We start from the raw sequence: 16,250 nt of genomic DNA on the forward strand, positions 1-16,250 counted from the left end.
GTGGGAGGTGGGTTCAGAAACACGGAGAGATGCTCCAGGAGGTCTCATGGGCCCCAAATCCAACCCTTCCCATTGGCAGCAGAGCCAAACACAGTCTGAGCCAAGCAGCAGCTTCTTTTTCAGCTTGAGTGGGGAAACCAACAAGAAAAGGAAACCCAGAGGCTGAACACCCACATCCCAAGATTATCAGGTACCACCTCATACCAGCACCTCTGATCCATGCGTGCCCCAGCCCATCTCAGCCTCGCCAGAGTCACCTCATCTCAGCACCATCCTCCTGCCCGCTGCTCCCATCCTCAGGAGAGCACCCACAGTAATACATGGCTTCACATTCTTTCAGTATGACCCAGCAAGGGCCAGAAGTGAAAGCTGTGATATGAGGAGCACCTTCCTCTAAGAGTCCCAGCGAAGATGTCTGCCCAGCTACAACCTGGCCAAAGCCCTTAGAAACCCAGGAGCTGAGCTAATGACTGAGGGGGCAGCTGATGCCTCTCCTTTGCTTTTCTCATCAAACACAACCCTGAACATGAAGTAAAACTTGAAATGAACTGAGAAAAGAGTGGCAATTCCATAAAAACTGTAGTTCAGATGATGGAGATTGCTAGCAAAGTCCCAGCCATGCCTACATGGCATGATACCACCGTATAGCACGATGTGACTGCTGGGTGTCACCGAGCCCAGGGAACAGAACTGTTCCTGATTCAATTAACTGGTAAGATGTTCCTGGCCATAAACATCAAAGAAGCAGTGTACAGGGGAGACAGATGTGCATGCAGGGACTTAACAGCCCAGGGATGCTTTCCCTCACTTGCTTGGTGAGGCTTGCAGACAGGCCATCAGGCTGCTCTGACCGGCAGCTGGCACAACTCTGCCCAACTACAGGCTGCTGATGCTTTCAGGACACTAATGTGGTTATGATAAACATGATGATGGTTCTCCTCTGGCACAAGCATCCTGAGCTCTGTAGGTATTTATCACTGCTGTCACATCCCACCCCCTGTGCAATAGCTCATCTGCAGGAAAGGCTGGCACAAGATGGGCAGGCAGGGAGCAACCAACCGAGCATGGACAGAGCTCGGGAGCTCTGGCTGGAGGCCTCTGCTTTCCTGCCCAAATCTACGTCAGGTAAACAGATGTGGTGAGCAGCTGGCTCTGAGCACTCATGATGGGCAGGGGTGGGCAGCAGCCCCAGGATCTGTGAGGGGGCCTCCACCAGCCAGGCTGCAGAGCCCACCAAGAGCAGATCTTCCCCCAGCCCCACAGCTCTGCTTGTGGGATCCAGCCCCCCAAAATAGCAATCAGATAGAAAACATTACTCAGGACTTCAGTCCAGACCACTCACAAGAGCAACCCCGAACCTCCTCAGCACTCTCTCCCCACAGAAGCATCCTCAACCACATCTGAGCTTCCCAACCTTTACACTACTGCCATGACATTTCCACTCTGCCCGAGATGACAGACCTAGAAACCCACTGCTATTTCCCAGCCAGGGAGCCTCTGGGATGATGTGGCACGACCCATGATGATGGTTCTCCTCTGGTGCCCCCAGGACAGCACCCCTGCCCCCAGGGTGCAAAGCTGGGACCAGGTTTGCAGCTCAGGACACCCAGCTACAGCCCAGGCCTGACCCTGGTTCTATAACACAAGGCTGGCTCTGCCTTCCCTTTCTCCTTCTCTTTCTCCCAAGCCCACAGGCTGTGCCAGAGCCTCAGCTGGTTTAAATTGAACTTGATGTGGCCAGAGCCAGCTGGTGTAGATCAGTGTAAACCACCAGATGCCAGGGCTGATTTACATGGGTGGGGGATTTGCCCTGGTTCATTTCCTTTGTCTCTACGTGGAGAGCTCTCCTGCCTCCTGGGTGACTTGGAGACCCTCCAGGGCCTCTTTGGGAGGGCAAATGAAATTTTTCAGGGCAAAGTACTGATTGAGCTCGAGTTTGCTGCTGAGCAGTGCTGCATCTGTGGGGTGATGGTGCTGCAAGAGCACTGCTGGCTTAGGGAAAGCCCGTGGAGGGGGCTTTATGGAATATTATTTTAATGCTTCCTAGAAAGGACCCTGTTCTTGTCCATCAAGTGATATTTCAGCAGTTTAGGCTCTGGGGGAAGGTTTGCTGAGCTGCTGGTCACCTAATGGAAGGTGACAGCAGAGCCAAGCTTAAAGGCTGGGGAAGGGATGCAAGGAAGGGGTAGCAGGCTGAAATGGGAGGAGAGGATTGAGTTGGATCCTGGAGTCCTCTAAGTGCTGTTTCAGTGACTTTGTGTACAGGAGATACACATGTGATGCAAGACTCTTGCAGAATTTGTCCTCGAATGCTTCTGCTACAAAGCTATGGAGTCCTAAGACACATGTTGTTTGTCCTGACTTCAGGAGGCTCCCTGTCCTGCAGGTCCCTCGTGCCCAGCTCCAGGAGGCTGCAGAGGATCAGCCTGGAATAACCTGCTCTTGGAAGAACTGCCAGAGTCTGACCAAAAGGCCAAGCTGAGAATAAAAGGCGGCTGCCTGAGGAAGTGAAGCCTGCTCTTGGGATGAGGAACAACTTGAAGCAAGGGGTGGTAAGTGTCTAGGTCTTGTCTGCCCAGGTCCTACAGGTGTAATGGGGTGGGCGCTACTTGGCTCTGCCCTAAAGGACTGGTGGATGGGGTCAGCCCCAGCTGCTCTGCCCTATCCTGTGGTGCACACGTCCCTTGCATGTGAGGGTGCAGAACAAGGATCGGTCCCCACGCTGGAGCTGTCCTGCCCTGCTCTGCTCAGCCTGCCTGGCCCCAGGCAGGGCTTGCCTGCTTTGAACAGACCCTGGAACCTCTCCGAGTCCCTCCTAGCCTGCATTTGGCCTAGCCATTCCCCTTCTGAAGGACTTAAACACCCATGGCTACAGCACCATGGTGTAGGAGGAATCGAGTGGTGATAACCAAACACCCTCCTCCTCTGCTCCCAGCGCTTTCCTCCCTGCATTTGCTCAGCTGCACGAACGTTTCGGTGCAAATCCCCACTTGTAGAAATGCAAATCCAAAGCCTGACCAGACCCTGGTGCTTTCTTGTTTCATCACTGCATTCTGAGGTGCCGTGGGCCATGGTGGGGACATCCCACACCTCCCGGCCAGGTCCCCCGGGCTGGGAGTGACCGGCCGTTTCCAGCAGGGAAAGCACAAACTTTGTGCGTATCCCAGATACACGGAGCAGGAGGATCCGGGAGGAGGTTCCTACTTGTTCACAAGGGCCGGGAGCAGGTGGTGGGCGGCTGTTTTGTGTCCATTGCAGCTTAGTAAAATGTGTCAGCATAGCATTCAGCAGCTTTGCAGCTCAGCCCATCCCCTTGATATAACTAATTCTCTGGCTGAGCAAAGGGTTTTCACGGCTAAACACCTTCTTTGGTTTGCCTTTTTTTTCTCTTCTCCAAAAGTTGCATTTTTAATTTTTTACGTTTCTCCATTTTGGGGGTGGTGTGAGCAGGACGGCGGCTGCTGGTGTGAGACTGAAACCTGCGAGATGTTGAGCCCTGCACACCTCACGCTTTGCTAATGCACCCACGCCTCGTGTTGGTGTTGGGCAGGATGGCGGTGCCGGCAGCCGGAGCTGAGCAGCATTCCCGAGAAGCCGCTGCATGGGAACCACGTCTTGCTGCGCTTGCAGTTCCAAATGAGCTCTAAGCCTCTGCGAAAGCCACATGTCGGTAACGGAAATTAAAGGCCCCTTGATTCTGACATGATAGAACGATTAAAGCCACATTTCTTGGCCTGGGTACCTAAGTCAAAATGCAGATATAAGGCTTAGATCCCCAAGGGGATTTGGATTTCTAATCCCAATTTATGCAGCTAAATTCCTATTGATTTCCCTCAGGTAGGGCCCTAAATACCTTTGCGGGCTGAGATCCAAAGTGGAGGTGGTATGGCTTAGAAGGGGAGACTCAGCCTTGAACATTTGGCCTCAGCATTTTGAGGGTGAAGGGGGCTTGCCTGCTTTCTCTCCGTATGCTCCCGAGGGGCTGTGCTTCTTGCTGGAACTCTGCTGGTGGGGGCCTGTGTGTCCCCATTTCCAGTTTGCACTGGATGGGATGTGCAACCAGGCTGAGCCACTAAAGGAAGGTGGAGGTCCAAATGTGAAATCCTAAATCTATGAGCACATCACTGGTGAGAGCAGGGCTGAGAAAATAAGAGTGGGGATCTGCTATAAACCCATATGAGCGCCCACCGGGAGGAAGGTGAATGTCTGCTGCGTTTTTGTGAGCTCTGGCGTCATAGCAATGCTAAGGATGGACCCAAGCGAACCCTCCCTTCACTGGGAGTCCGGGAATCCCATCTCTCAGCCGTGGTCCATGCCCAGACCTCGCAGCTGAGCCAGCAGTGCTCTTGACCAAAGCCCTCATGTGCATCCTGTCCACATCAAGATGTTCCCTGATCTCATCCAACAACCACAAAACTATTCCAGGTGCTCCAAAGAACTGCTACAGCCTGTATTCCTGTAGGATGCACATGACAATGTGTACAACATCTCACAACTCCACAGACTGCAGAGCTTCGTGCTGCCCCATCCCATGGGACTGACAGTTCCTTCAAACTGTTCAGGCTGTGGGAATAAATTTCCAACCCCTTTACAGGCAGGAACCCCACATCTTCAGCTTGTGGTTGGGAGCACGGAGGGAAAGCACATGGAGCAGAAGGGATGTGCCTGGGGGGAGCCACACTGTGGGGAGGGCAGGAACAGAAACATCTTGTCCCCACTCTGTGATTGAGCATATGCTCAGCTTGTGCTCAAAACGGGCATGAAAACATTCCTGTAAGCCATCTCGAAACATCCCGAAGGCAGTTGGAAGCCACGCTCCCAGGTGACATGGGATAAAGTGAAATCACCACTGCCCAGTGCCAGGACAGGTTGGGTTGCAGCAGTTATAGTAGGGATGCCTTTGGCTCTTGGACTTCTGGATATTTCCTCAGATGACCATGAAATCCTGTTTCACATCCCACAGCACTAAAGTTGCCCCTTGCTTCCACCCCACAGAATTATTTTAAGATCTCCATCAGCCTCAGAGAATGACATTTTGGGAAGTGCCAGCTCTGCTGGCCAAACATGCTTGTTCCAAGCTTCTAGCTCTTGGCATTTGCTGACCATGCATCCCAAGGGAGGAGATCCTCCGGAGTAGCCCTCTCCTTGCACAGGGAGCATGGATGGGCTGCAATGGATAGGGGCTGCAATATATGTGGCTTGCAGAGCACACATTGACTGTGAGGGATCGATGCTGTAATTTAATTTGGGCTGGACTCCAATGGGAGTCTCTGTTTCTGAGCAAGCTTCCTTAATATAGAAGCAAACTTAAGGTACAGAATCCCTCCCACACTATTCACTTTAGCAGTGGGATTGCTTCTCCTGCGCACTGCTGCAGCTCTCGGCAAGCCCTTCTCCCTGGGCCAGCCATTGGTCAGAGCTGGGGTGTCTGTTATGACTAAATTGGCTCTTCTTCCCCCTACCAGGCTATGACCCAGCTATTGTACATGATGCTTTTTGCAAATATAATGTGTAAATTAGTGCTCTTTGTTCTGGGGCCAGCTGCAGGACAGTGGTGCCTCTGGCTGGGTGGCCTTGGCAATCTCTCCAGCACAGCCAGGAACTGGTATGGGGAAGCACATCATTTGCAAGCCTTGGACCTGGGATGAGCTGGGACTGGGCTGTTCAAGTCATGCATCTTGTGTGAGCAGCAAAATGGTCCCCAGGCTTGAAACTGTCCCTTCCTCAGCCTGTGGATGGGGATCCCGAGGGCCTGGGTATGTGCAAAACAAACCTTTTGCATGGGGTTGCATTTACCCACAGCTGTGTGACTTTGTTTGTTCCTGGTGACCTCCTGAGCTGGCCCAGGGCAGCCCCAGAGCCGCAGTCCCCACAGTCCTGGGAAAAGGAGCTGGCAGAGATTTGTCCCGTCAGCTTATTGGGGCTGCCTCGGAAAGGGTCTGTGACCACACCTGCTCTATGTGTGAAGGCAGAGGCACCTGCTCAGGCACTGGAGCATCTTCTGGTTTCCAAAGCAGGCTCAGGAGCACTGTGCACCAGCACATGTGTGCATGGGGCGCTGAGGCCAGCCCTGTCCCATAAGGAGCACAGCCGCTGCGGCAGGGACCATGCACCAGCCCCCTCTGGGCAGCAGCAGTGTGGTGAGATGTATTCACTTTTTAAAAGCGAAGTTACTTTCACCCTATTGAACCCCCTGGCAATAGATATACAATGTCTTTTATGCAGGGCAGCACCAGGACTCCCTGGGACCACTTGGCAGGAGCATCCGCAGCCCTGCCCGCAGCCCTGCCTGCCCCCCATGCTGCACACCACAGTCTGCAAAGGATCCTCACAAGACAGCGTGAGGACCTGTGCCTGAACTGGGGAATTGTTGTGTGGTGCTGGGGTAAAAAAATGGCTAAAACCCACCGCTGCACCAGGTCAGGCTGCCCGCTGCAAAGGGAGAGCCAGGTCCACAGCCCTGCAGGCATCTCCAGTGAGGACAACTGCCATTAACCTCTCCTTTGGAACGAGAAGGTGCAAATAAGCCCACAGTAGCCTCCTTTCTTCTGGCTGAACAAGATTGATTGAAAAACAAATTGGCGCAAATAAAGCATGTAATTAGATTAAAGCCTCTTGCCTGGAGCGGGTGGAAAGCGGTGGCGGGTGCTTTGCCCAAGCCCACAGCCCTCTTCCCACCCTCACAGCATCCAGCATGGCTCAGGGGGAACCAGCAACCCACAGGATGCAGCCGGGGCTGCCCACCACCTCCAGAAACTGCCCATGCTGCGGCTGGTTGTGCTCAGCCACCCTGTTTCAAGCTGTGTCCCAATGCAGCATCCTAGCAGCTGGGTCCAGACATGGTTTGGATGCTGCCAGGGCACACATGTAGCTCTACCTGTTTGGCGCAGCCTTGGGACCCCTGGATGCTGCGATCAGGGGGGAAACCACCCACAGGCACCACCCAATCCCCACTGTGGCTTGGGGTGAGTTTGGGCCCTGCTTTGTTAGCTGCCTGCTGCCAGTTTTGAGATGGGAAGGAATGGACCTGAGCAATTTTTGGTGCTTCTGGACATGGGTGCCCATAGTGGCCAAGGCCTCATCAGCATCTCAATTTTTCCCAGATATAAAGGGAGCGGGTAGGCAGGCTACGGCTGCTGGTGGCACCATGGGGGGACCCCAGCTGTGCCAGACACTAACACACTGGAAAATACCACATGAATACAGGAGCTTTATGGCTCATCCACCCCTGGCTCTGCACCCTCCTTATCTCTCTTCCGGGAGCAGCCAGGGTTGGCAGCACATTTCCTACTCCCTCCCCACAGCAGCAAACCCAGTGCTGAGCCCCAGTACACGTGAGGATGTGGGGTGCTGGCCCCAATAGTGCTTCATCCCCACCTGGTGCTTCCCCACTGCAAATGTGTCCCCAGCCACTGACGGGTGATGAACTCCAGGGTTGCTGCTCCCAGCAGCAACGGCCCTGCCGAGAGCTGCAGCCAACGTGATTAAACACGTTAATAGGAAACCATCTGTCTTCAGGAGCTCTGGTCACCATATAAATTCCCAGCCTGACAGCAGTTCCTGGCCAAGCGGGTGCTGTGCGGGATGGGGTGGGGGGGCAGGATGTAACCAGAGCTGGGGCAAATCAGACTTTCCGCTCCAGGGGAAATGCGGGAATGGAGAGCCAGGTCTGGGGACAAGCACTTTGTTGTGCCAAGGGGAATCTGCATCTGGTAACGTCCCAGGATGGGGAGACAGTAAGTTCATTTCCCTTTAAAATCATCATCACTAGTTTTGTTTTCGATGGGCTTGACAGTGATGCTGGGCTTGCAAGTCTTTGGTCTGAAGCCCGTGGCTTGGCTTTGGTGCCCAGGGCTTCTGGTCCTCCGAGTGTCAGAAGAATGGTTCCTAAGGTGGCAGCATCCCAGGGATGGGGATGTGGAGATGGAGGGATGCAGGGATAGAGCTATATGGGGCTGAAAGGATGTAGAAATGGGGGGATGAAGGAATGTAAGGATGCAGGAAGCCCCGCAATGAGATTTTAAGAGCACGGTGCAGTTGTGCATGAAACTTATCTGCATTTGAGCAAAAGTTTTGAGGTGGTTTGTTTTGGTTTGTTGGTTTTTTTCACAGACTTTCTGACATATTTTTAAGTGACCAGAAGTTTCCTCATGGGAAGCCCCTCACCCCTATTGTGCTCACAGCCATTTACTGCGGATCACCATGAGAAACCTCTTTTCAGGAGGGAGCTGGGTGCTGCAGCCAATCAATCAGTCAATCAATCATGCAGTCAATCCATCACCTTGCTTACAGCCTGAGACAAGTGAGAGAATACCCATGCAGGGCTGAATTAATTACTCATTTGGATGGGTACAAAGCTGGAGACCTCCAGACTGATCCCAGACTTACACCAGGGTGACTGAAATGAGAATTTTGCCTCCCCAGGCAGCTGTGCAGAGCTTTATTCCCAGCCTGTGGAACGCTCCTAGCTCTCTGCAGAGCTTGTGCTCACTCTGAGCACTTCCTCAGAGTGAAGAGCCGTGCTTTTTCTCTCTACCAGTGCAAAGTCCCATCCTGGCCACATCCCATCCCTGGCTCTGGGAGCATCCTCCCCAAGACAGAGCCCAGCCAGCAGCTGGGAGCCTTTGTGCCAAGTCCTGCGCCAGCTTTGCACTGCTGATCCCCTCCAGATGTGCCAGTGCTAACACGAGTGCGCGCACACTTGCACACGCTCCTTTCCATTGAATATCAGTGCTGGGGAATGACCAAGATATGTTGCCGCTCCAAATCCAGAGAAAAACTAAGTCTAGCTGGTAGCCTGCTTGCAGTTCTGCAGAGTTAAGACTGTGATCTCCTTTGTTCATCTGGAGACAAATCTAGTTTGAAATCAGACACCTCCTCAAGCTTTTTCTTCTCAATACATAATGTTAATACAATGTCTTTTGATGGTCCCTTTCATGTTAAATTTGCAAGGTGCTATGTAAGTTGGTTTTTTGGTCAATTTTTTCCAGTTTGCCTGTGATAAAGGAGACGCCCCCAAGAACCAGCCTCCCACAGGAGCCTGTGTTCACTCTGCTCCATGGAGAGCATTGCTTTCTCCATCGGGCAGGAGGCAGTGCAGGTTCCTTGGGAGCACAGCACTGAACCAGGTCAACCACCCCAGTGTGGAGGCTGGAGGAGATTGGGAAGCTGTGCTGTGCCCACCCAGCTCAGCCTGAGCACAGATCTGCTTGGCACTGTCTATGTGGGATTTTGGAGGATTGCAATGTTCAATGCACATTTGCAGGGTTGGCCTGGGACCACCTCTGAGACAAAACCATGGCACAAGGGAGAGACTCCAATCCACCCATCACCCCATGGGGGCCCGTGGCTGTGGGAGGCAGGGAGAGATGGAGTTTCAAGGGACATTTCCCTGGCCCCTCTGACACAGCCCCCAAGGCTCTGTTGGTGAGATGCCATGGGAAAGTGCCACCATCCAAACGCAACAACTGTAGTGCAACCCAGGCACAGGGCTGCCGCCTTCCCTCCCGGCTTGCTAAGTGCTCTGGGAAGGAGGGAAAACGTGAAATTCACCATGGTGCATGAGAATTTCCTCCAGCCCCCTGAGAGCCCACCCAAGAGCTGTGCTCACGTGCCCATGCCAAGCACAGGAGTCAGGTCCTATCTGGCCAAGCTGGCAGCACCCATTGCATTTGCCCCTGTGGGAACAACACTGGGGAGAGCTTTGAGCCTGACTTCACCTGGGGATGGAGCTGGTTCAGCGGGTTAGATAAGCGTTTGGGAAGGGGTTGGGAAGCAGTGGTTTGGCCCCATGTCCCATCCTGACCAGAGGTGCTGCGGGATGCCAGTGGCCCGTCCCTGCGTTGTCATTTTCCAGCAAGCCTTGCACCCCTCACAGATGTTGTGGAGGCAGCTGGCGGCTCACAGGGCATTGACTCCTTGTTTCCAGCTGCTGCAGCTCATTAAAAGGAGCTACAGTACATTCAATCCTTTCCTAATGTCACTTTTCCCTTGAAGCTGTTGCTGCAGTGATGATCACAGTGTTTATGTGACCGTGAGTGGGGGGGACAGTGGTCCACAACCTCTGCTTGGCAGTGGAGGTGTTGAGCCAAAAAGACCATGTTCTCATGGGGATGCATGGGCACAAGCTGGCTGCAAGGCTGGAAATAAGGAGGTGGCTTCCAGCTGCCCAAACTGTGAAATTCAAGCACAGCCTCGGTACCTGCGGTGGGAGCAAGTGATTTAACTCATCTTCTAACAGTGCCTGGTGAGGTTTTGCTGGGATGATCCGAGTGCTGGTGGCAGCAGACCTGAGGGACCCCTTTTCCTCCATCTGCAAAGTCAGTTTTGAGCCTGTGACCACCCTCTGAAATCTGCGTTTTGCCATTCTGCTGTGAGACGAACAAGCCTTGTTCCTGCTGCTCACCCTGCTAATCACCCTGGGGCTGATGGCGTGTACCTGGGAGCAGGGTACATGCAGGTACAAGGCATCACCTTGATTCATCTAGGCATGGGCAGGCAAAAAAGTAAAGCTTTGAACCTTCAGATGAGAGAAAAACAACCTTTTTTTAGGGCAGGACTATTCTGACTACCAGCAAATGATGCTGCATCAGGAGCACCAGCATATCAGAGAGGCCAATTTTCCCCATTCCTGGCTCTTGGTGGAGGATTCTGGCTAAAATTTGGAAGTTTCACCCCAAAGCCCAAGCCTGTAAGTAGTGAAAAGCCACCTGCAGCCTGGGAAGGATGCATAGTCTCCAGCTCTGCCATGGGATGGGATGGGAAGGCATCAGAGGGGCTCCCGAATCTGGGACATGGGTACAGGGCAGCAAGAGGTCCAGAGAGCATCACAGAGGTTGCAGGAGGAGGTCTGTGTGAGGTATGGCTGTGCAGGTACACGTGGTGCACAGGGATGGAGTGGGTGCCATGAGGACAGTGGCTTGACCCAAAAGCTCCTAAGGATGTGGTGGGATTTGGCAGCTGGCGCAAGCCAGATGGAGAGTTCAAGGGAATGTTTTCTACTGTTTCCTACAGAGTTTCTGTTTTCCCGGACTGAAGCCATAACCTCTGCATGTGTTTTTTCTAAGCAAGACACAGGAGCAGGAAAGGCTCCGGCAGCGCACGTGGGATTGGGGATGGTTTTTGGTCGGGTTTTTCTTTTTTTTCCTTGAGACTTTTCCAGATTGTTCCAGAGCAGAGACCTGAGACCTCACTGTCCATCTCCCTTCGGGAAGGTATTAATCATCCTCACCTACCATGGCATGCACCCACCTCCACACCTCTGTGCTGCCTCTGCACTCTGGGAAAGCTGCAACCTGCAGCCAAGCTGCTTCGGGTCCACACACATCCCGGGATTGCTGAGAGCGGGGTTTTCCCCTCTTCTGCACTTACACCCTGCCTCTTCCTCTCCAGCCAGGAACAGAAGGGCCCAGCAGCACCTTGAGCCCAAATGACTTTTGGAAAATCCAGATCTGGTTTTGAAACTGCAGAGATGGATTTCCAGGAGAAAACCACGCAAAGCTAAATCAGTCCAATCACCTGGTTTTATTTAAGCCCATGAGCTGAAATCATCCACCTAAGATAATCATTTCCAAGCCGATCTGGATTCAGTTCAGATAGGACAATGACTGACTGGCAGGTTAATAAACCTTTTCCCCCCACTGTTACGTTTTTCTTGTCCTTTCACTGTGGCCCCTTCTGCATTTCTGCATGGGACCAGAAAAGGATGGGGTGGTAGCAAGAGCTTTTCTCACCTGGCCACAAAAATGAGAAGCACCCCCTCCTCATCCTCCAATCTCCTGGCATGGGACAGCATGAATGCATTTCATCTAAACAATTCAGTTTTGGACCGTTTCCCCAAATTGATTTGGACCCCTGAGAGCTAAGCAGAGCCAGGCAGGACCCCCCACACCAAAGCTGACATTGTTCCACCCCTTGTATCAAGTCCAGCTTTGGCCTGTGCTCTTCTGAAAGGTAACCCTCATTGACTTGGGGTGGTGATTGGTGATGATGCTAACTCGGCTCTTGGAGAGGAAGGCACTTCCTGTTCTGCATAGCTAAGAGCAAAGGAAATAAAGCAGTATCTCTCCCAGAACTGGCTGCACCCAAAGTCTCTTCATCTCTAGAACCTTTTTGCAGACATGCTGAGTTAAGGATTTGTCAAGAAAACACCATGAATTTCAGCAAGATGCTTCAGGGTGGTGGTAGGGGCTGAGCAATGCCAAGAACCAAGACTGCCTGATGCTCCACTGAGGGGAAGGGATGAAATATGGAGGGTTCAAGCTCCCTGAGAAAATGGTGCTTAAAAAGTCCAATAAAAATCACTGCAAGAAGAATTACGATCGGATGCTGGGCCCATCAGATTGCTCAACTTGGCTCAGCCTCCGCTGGGCTTTCACGGAGAGGCTGCATGAGCAGCTCCTGGTGAGATGGATTGCTCCCTGGTCTCCTCCTGGGCAGGGAGCAGGGAGATCCAGCCCTCCAGCAACATGGGGGTCCAAGAAACGTTGTCAAGTCATTTCTTATGGCTCGCAGGCTGCCAGGACACCCGACTCACTCCCAGCCCACAGATAACCCTCTCCCAGTGTCCAGCAAGAGGTTCCTTTGCTGAAGGGAGGTCTCTAACCCTGCTGAAATGTTCTCAGCTACTGCCTTTATGCAGACTTGGTTGGGCTTGAGCAGATGCCTAAATAACCCTTCTCTTCACAACAATGATGCAGAACTATGGGACTTGCTCCTTCCCCAATGGGGCTCTCTGCTGGCAGGATCTGCGGGGGCTCGGGACTGGGGGCTGCAACCATGCCAGCAGCATCAGCGTGAGGTGTCCCCTTTGTAGCAAGGCCAGAAAGTGTTGCAGACATCTACCCAAAGCCTTGGTCAAAAGGTGAGGGGCACATCCTGATCAACACACCTCTGATCCCTATAGCCATCCCTCTTAGCACTCACTCAGGGAGATGCATGGGATGCAGGGAGCACCTAGCTCTCCCCACTGGCTGCACCGGGGACCTGCTCTTCACCAAAGTGTCTATGTTCTGTGTCTACAATTGTCCGTGAATCCCCTCGTCCTGCTCAAGGGTCCTGTTGCTGCAGGCTCTATGTTTTTGCCTTGCTCTACGTGGCCGGGGGAGCACCAGCCCCAGCACCAGCCCCGGCCCATCCGCACAGTGCCTGGCACCAGGCCGGTGGCCGTGACTCGCAGCCCAGGGCTGCTGCGGGTCACACTGCCACAGCACATCAGCTCAGGGCAGACACTGATGAGGGCTGTGGCCAATCGAGGTGGCACATGGAATCTGGGGAGGCCGAATGCAGCTGCCCCAGTTGGCATCTGCCCAGAACAGTGTGGAGAGGTCGCAGAAAGGAGCTGGTTTTGCAGCTGTGTTGGTATCCACATGGAGAACACGGGTGGGAGATGTGTCACCCTCAAACCAGTCCTCTCCCATGGGGGCAGCGGGGCTGGGGCTTTGGCAGCTCCTTCCTCTCAAGCCAGAATGTTGGCTGATGGATGTGGATAAACGCTGCTTCCTCCAAGCCCTCGCCTGCATTCAGCCCCTCTCCTGGTCACGCTCTGGAAAGATGCAAGAGGATATGGGGACTGGCATGGAAAGACTGAATAATAGAGAATGTCCTCAGAAAGGCCTCTTTGGACTCATGAGAAGCAACATGGCCAGATAAATGAGCTCCTAACAGCAACAAAAAGCCATTGAGAAACCCCTATGGCCAGTTCAAATTTGGGGACACTGCTCAAGTGTCACCACTTGCCGCCAGCTCCAAGGCTGTTAGATGGCTTAGCAGGGCAAGCTGCATGCAAAACTGACCTGAGGGATGGGCAAAGCAATCTTTTACTCACTCAGAAATGCATCCCAGGCCCTGCAACCTCGTTTCGAGCAGGGGAGGGGATGGCACAAACCACATCTTGCCTTAGGAAAGGGCTGGGGCAGCTGCATTGGGAGGACGTGCCCTGGCCCCTGGAAGGAAGGAGCCCAAGGTAAGGAAACACCACCAAGGATGAGGTCCTGGCTGGGAGGTCCCTGGTGTGAGTGCCGGGGCTGCTTCTGCTCCTTGGGTCAGTGCAGGTGCAAGCAGATCCCAGCATGGAGGTGCTACAGCTCCACACACAGGTCTTCATCTCAGGAGCCAAGCTCCTTGCAGAAAGGGCTGTAAGAAGACACCTCTGCATCTCCTCAGCTGCTATACATCCACATTCATTGACAGAACCTGTGGTATTGTGGTACAAGAGGTCTGCTCTGCCATCCCTGCAGCAGGCTTGGAACAGAGCAGGTTTGGGGGGCTGTGGTGGGAGGAACAGAAGGATCCTGGTGTGGAGCACAAATCCTCAGTGTTCCCAGGGCATGAGACAGAACGTTTAGTCTGCAAGTCCCTGCTGAATAGCAGGAGCCCATGAGAAATCTGGTATTTCATCTGTTGAGCTTTTTGTATGTAAGCATTGCTTGGGTTTATTGTTACCTGTGGTGGGTGAAAGCACTGCCCCACAGGCCTGCAAGGTTCAATATACTCAGTTGCGAAATTGTGATGCCAAGTGCCAAAGGCCCCGTCCCCAAAGACTGGTCAGTGAACCAGGCAGGTGAAGATGCTCAATTTAACATGACGACACTGTGGAGCAGAGCTCACTCCAGCAGGATGCAGGTAAACCCTTCAGCTCCTGCTCTGCGGCCATCCTGCTGCAGAGGTGACAAGCCAGGACTGAGCCTCTCATGCAGTGTTCTGCAGGTCCCACTGATCCTTCAACCTCTAGCTGATATGCTCTATCTGCCTATAAATATTCCATATATCAGCAGCACAGTCCCTGTGGATGGGAAAAACCCACTCTCAAGCATCTGAAAGTCTTGGCTAGACTGTGGGCTTTATTTTATAGCAAGAGGTGAAACAGGAGGTTGCAGACATAAATTTACCTCTCACGGGAGATGGGGAGAGGGTGGCCCTCTCTGCTCCATGCATCCAGCACATTCAGGTGGCACTGCTGGGGTGCATCTACAACATTGCCCAAACTGCAGCGCTAGGTGAATGAAGGAGCTGCAGAGGCTGCAGGAGCTGCCATCTCTCATGTTGGTCATGAGAAGACTCATGGTGTGCCTGCCCGTGCCAGGGGCTTGAGTCTGCACACTGGGTCCCTTGCAGCCAGGAAAAGATGAGGGGTAGAAAAGGAACTTTGTGGAGGAGTTGTCTGTGGGTGAAAGGAGTGGTGAGGTTCACTATGGCATATAATTAAGCTCCTCAGGAGTCGGGGAAGATTTCTCCTGATGGAGGCGGGTAAGAGAGGCTGATATTTTCAGGAAACAGTGCTGTAAGGAAGACAAGACCTTCCTCTGCTTGGCTTCAGGTTATTTAGGTGGGACAGTCTCTGTTCCTAATAGCCTCGTACTTCATTGTGATGGACTCACCAAACCATGTGCCTCATGTTGGCACCTAATTTGTAAGGCAAAGCAGCAAAAGGACTGGTCACCAGCACCTGCGCTGGAAGCATGGCTGGGGCAGGTTTTTGATGTATCTTTATGCTCCTTTCAGCCCTGCATGTCAATGGAGACTCTTTAGGAAGCACACGCAAAACAATAGGCATAAACCCAAGACTGCAATTTGGTTTTGGCTCATACCAGCCTAATACAAGACCCTGAAACAGAGCTGCTGCTGCTGCTACTGTGTTTACAAGCGGCAGGACTTGTCCTTTAAATCAGTCCTACAGAAAACCCTGGGCTTCACTTTCCCGTGACACTGAGGACTGAAGACCTCTGTCCTTTTGCTCCCTGGGTTTCCCATCTCAGGAAGAGCTCCTGAGCATACAGCAACAGGCACAGACTGCATGAAAAGCCCTGCCACAGGTCAAGCCTTGGCTCAGAGTTCAATTCAAGGTGATGTCGATCATTTTTAGTACAAAATCCTTAATTTATGACCCTTAATTTATGACTATACTCGTGAGACAAAAGTAAACAGCCTTTACACCCCATGTCCTTCACAGCCCTGGCACTGCTCAAATAGGCTGAGAATCTGCAGGCAGCAGGACGAGGTGAGTCACCCTTTCCCGAGGCTCTGGCTCCTGCCATTATCCCCTGCTCAGGCCAACCCGACCTGCGGGAACTGGGGACAGGAAAGTCCCCTGGTGACATGGTGGGGCAGGTGTCAGCCCTTCCAGGGGTGTAAATAAGGAGGGGAGGATGATGGGGTGTCGGTGCGGTTGTGCTGGTGGAGATGGGGTGTATGAAGAGACGTGTTGAGCCCCAGTTGCATGGGTCATATTTGGTGCAAGGACAAGGGGGACA

The 16,250-nt window shown here is 53.0% G+C and overlaps 1 protein-coding gene across 1 annotated transcript in view; it reads right to left on the reverse strand.

The window, feature by feature from the left end:
• The window catches only part of NTN1 (netrin 1), a 103,211-nt gene that overhangs the window by 12,663 nt on the left and 74,298 nt on the right, over positions 1 to 16,250 (reverse strand). The window lies entirely within an intron of this gene.

This window comes from Strigops habroptila, chromosome 14 (genome assembly GCF_004027225.2).
Source record: "Strigops habroptila isolate Jane chromosome 14, bStrHab1.2.pri, whole genome shotgun sequence".
Lineage (NCBI taxonomy): Eukaryota > Metazoa > Chordata > Aves > Psittaciformes > Psittacidae > Strigops > Strigops habroptila.